The sequence below is a fragment of the Rattus rattus genome, chromosome 1, assembly GCF_011064425.1.
Source record: "Rattus rattus isolate New Zealand chromosome 1, Rrattus_CSIRO_v1, whole genome shotgun sequence".
Taxonomy (NCBI): domain Eukaryota; kingdom Metazoa; phylum Chordata; class Mammalia; order Rodentia; family Muridae; genus Rattus; species Rattus rattus.
In genome coordinates this window covers 19,489,338-19,493,330 of record NC_046154.1, presented here as the reverse complement: position 1 = coordinate 19,493,330, position 3,993 = coordinate 19,489,338, and positions in this window count along the sequence as shown.

Sequence of the window (3,993 nt, the reverse complement as noted above, 5' to 3'; positions counted from 1 at the left end):
TACTTCCCTCCTAACAAGAGGCTAGAGCTCTGACAGACCCAAGCTGTCCGTGGGAGGTGCTCATGAAACATCGTGGGCATGTCTTCTGCCCCAGGGGACAGATATTAATCAGAACAGATCAGTTTTCCACTGATCACCAAAGGACCAAGACCCAAAGCCCTGGAACCCTCATTGTCAACAGATAGCCAAGAAAGGTATGAGAGACTTGTTAGGTCACTAGACCCTCCCAAGAACACTTTGGGGTTTAGATAAAGGAAGTGAAGGGCGGGGGGGGGCCCGGAGAGCCATGGGCAAGTACAGTGCTTCCTTGGAGCAGGTGTCTTCCTGAGCAACCTTGGTCAGGAATCACACGCCTGGAGGGAGGTGGTAATTGCATTAACTCGGACCAGTGAGTCAGGGACCTTGGAAGGTGCACCTCTCCTCAGAGTGTAGTTAATAGCCTTGTTTCTCTCTGCACACTTCGTCCATAAACACGTTGTGTCTTCCCTTCGTAGGAGTGCCGCAGATGCTCAGTCTATCCCCCTGCCTGCTGTGGGCTTTACCGCTCTTGTGTTTTGTCGTTACAAGAACTGCACACTGGAAATATTGGTAAGGCCAACCCAAGGATTTCCCAGGCTGTCAACTACACCCTTTTTCTTTTCTTTCCAAAGTGAAGAGATTGGGTACCCTAAATCTGACCGGCTTCCACGAGCCTAGGCTACTGCCCCCCCCCACTTGCCTAGTTACTCCCAACTTCCGGCTTCCATCCCAGCCCCCTAGTCCACTCAGCCACCAGCCAGAGAGCCCTTCCAGTCAGGGCAGGCTGAATAGGCGGGGGCTGAATTTCACCCAGCAGTGTTTGTCACAACGGATGTTCAGCCCTTTAGGATAGAATGTAAATGTCCAGAAATACCTTGGTTTGTTCCTCTGTGTTGACTATTCAGGGGAGCAAATGCATCCTGAACATTTGAATGTACAGGAAGATACAAGGACGTCAGAGCAGGCTGGGAGGGACACCCTAAGCAGGAAAAGTGGCACGTCACTAGTGGGGACATAAAGGAAAACACCTGATTTTATTTTTATAATGGCAACTATTGACTTGCATGTTCGTAACGGAGTCACCAAAAGTCCATCCATCGCCTGGGCCTCCACAGTGAGTCTAAGCCCCTCTGGCGTGACTTGGCTGTTTTGGCATGGTGATTAAGTCAGAGTCTAGGCTTAACCGTCACTCTGCCATTGTGATGTGTGGCCGTGGATGAAGAAGACAGACAGCCACCTTTGATAAAGCACTTCGAAGCCGAGGTCAGACCAGAAGCCCATCCAGGAGTCTGCCTGGCAGGCAGAGAAATGGATCCTGTCACATGAAAGGCTCCTCCAAATGATACACCGAACACCAAGAAACTGAGCGCTTTCCTCCCGGCTTACAGAGAAGAGCAAACAAACAAAAAACATAAAGAGACGCTTCTTAGGTCTTTGACATGGAACCCAGTTAAGATGCCGAACGTGGAAGCTTAGTTCCCCCGCATCTATTTGTGCGAGGCTGGGGATCTGCCCTCCTCGGGTCACTGGTAACGGCCCACAGTCTTGTTCCCAGGCTGTCTCTTTGACAGGGCCACCCTGGCCTGGCTGCTGGCCACATCCCCAGGTGCAGTCAGGGTAAAGGCTGTGTCGGAGCTGCCTGCCATCTGTGCGTGCATTTTAATGCTTTTGGGTTTGAGGTGATGAGTCACCTGCTTCTCCTGCTGTTCTTGCTGCTGCCCAGGGTGAGGGAGTTATTGGCTTTACCGGAAGATAGGCTGGGATCTCGTCCTCGGCTAAGTCTGCGCCCATGCCGAGCAGTCTTCCCAGTACTGCCACTGGAAGGGTGGAGGTGATGTGCTCGGTGGTGGCGGGAATAGGACAAAGACACAGAGGGACGACGGTGTGACCTCTCCCCTGACTCTGGGCCTGCTGTAGAGCCACTGAACCGGCCTCAGGAGGAGGGCTCAGCTGTGGGTTTGTATTCTCTTGCTCACGGTCTCTTGGGGTGTCTTGGTTGGAGTTTCGTTGCTGTGAAGAGACACCATGACCAAGGCAACTCTTCTAAAGGCAAACATTTGATCGGGGCTGGCTTACAGTCTCAGAGGTTCAGTCCATTAGCATCGTGGCGGGAAGCATGGCAGCCTCCAGGCAGACATGGTGCTGGAGAAGGAGCTGAGAGTTCTGTATCTTCATCTGCAGGCAGCCTGGAGGAGGGTCTCTTCCACACTGGTTGGAGGCCTGAGTGAGCATAGGAGGCCTCAAAGCCCGCCTCCACAGTGACACTCTTCCTCCAAGGCCACGCCTTCTTCAGTAAGGCCACACCTCCTAATAGTACCTCTCCCTATGGCCACATATTCAAACCACCCCATGGGGGTTGCTCCTGCCAACCACTATGTTGTTCTAGGGGGAGACCCCTCAAATGACTACTGGTTCAACAAACAATTGTGACCACAAACCGAGTAAAGACGGTCAATCAAAGGACATCAAGATGAATGTGCAACGGGGCAGGTCCCATGAGACCAGAGCATCCCAGATGCCACACATGCTGGTCAGAAGCAGAGGCACTTCTGAGGGGGCTTCCATGGTGGATGTGCGCATGCGTGCATGCATGCGTGTGTTCGCACGTGGCCTTGGCTGCAGTGGCCTGCAGGATGCATGGCTTCTCAGGGAGACACCTGAAGCTGAGATTCAGGTGCTGCTCTGTGTACTCTTGTCTGGTGGCTCAAGTCTTAGGCTAAAACATGAGATGTCCGCCTCCACACAGCGTTTCACACAAATCAGCTTTTATTGTTCGTATCATTCTTTTGTCCAAGAAGGAAAAGGGAGAGGTTGTTGTGACGGCTCAAATCTAGCTTTAATCATGTCTCCTGGAAGATCCTAAAATATTCTTATGCTTTGTGCCTCTCCCCCTTTCCCCCCCCCACCACCCCCAAATTCTAAGCCATATAGCAGCAGCAAACCCCTAAATCCAGGAGCTTCTCGCTCCACTGAGCATGCTCTATGTCTCTCTGGAGCATTCTAAAGCTTCGAATCACCAAGCTGAGGGTGGGTGGGATTTTATTCTTACCGTAGAGTAGGTGTGATTTTTATAGGCTCCTAGATCGGGGGCAGAATTGTACACTTGCGGGTAAGTGTATGGGAGGGTCCCGAGCTCAAGTCACCAGTCCCCTATGTCGTGGTCATTGGGTAGCTGAGGTGGCCGGCTGCATGGGCTGCCCGTGCCCAAGTCAAGTCCTGGGTTGACCTTCCCCGTCAAGTGCCCACTAACCTAGGCAGGAGGGTAAATCTTGCAAGTGTTCAGGAATATCCTAGTTCAGGGTGATCTGTGTGGCGTGGGAGGTGTCTGGGGTAGGATGACTCTGTTCAGAGTAATCATTGCTGTCACCAAGGGAGAATGTGCTAGAAGGAACACCTGTAACTGCTGGTGTTGTCCCATGCACGAGACGCCCCTGTTGCTGAGGTAGTGATGCTCTGAGATGCTCCGACACTCCTAAACCCTGCCTTGTCTGGGAACTGAGGGGGTGGGGGCATGTATCAGTCAGTACCCAGGACATGTGGCGCTTAGGCTCCAAGTGGGGGACAAAGTGCCCAGAAGGTCTCAGTGTTCCTGACTCCAAATGGGGATTTGGCCGTCAAGGGATGCAGATGACTTGTGGGTGTCTGGTTGAACCTGCAATACGAGATTGCTTTGGCAAATGGTCTGTATCCCCAGAAAAACAAGACTCTACAGTGCTCGTGACAGCTCTGGTTAAGGGGGCAGGGGCATCCCATGCCAGTCAGCCAGCTGCACAGCATGGTCTCAACGGGGGCACAGGAAAGAAACCTCAATGAGCTGCCTCCTACGGAGGACCTGACGCCAGAGCCCACTTTGGGGCACTGACCTTCCATGTTTGACATGGGTGAGTGAGGCACTGAGACTGGGGTGATAGAACAATTTACCTGTGCCCAAGTAGGCCGAGGGGTTGTTAGTACAAACTTGTACAGACCTGTAGC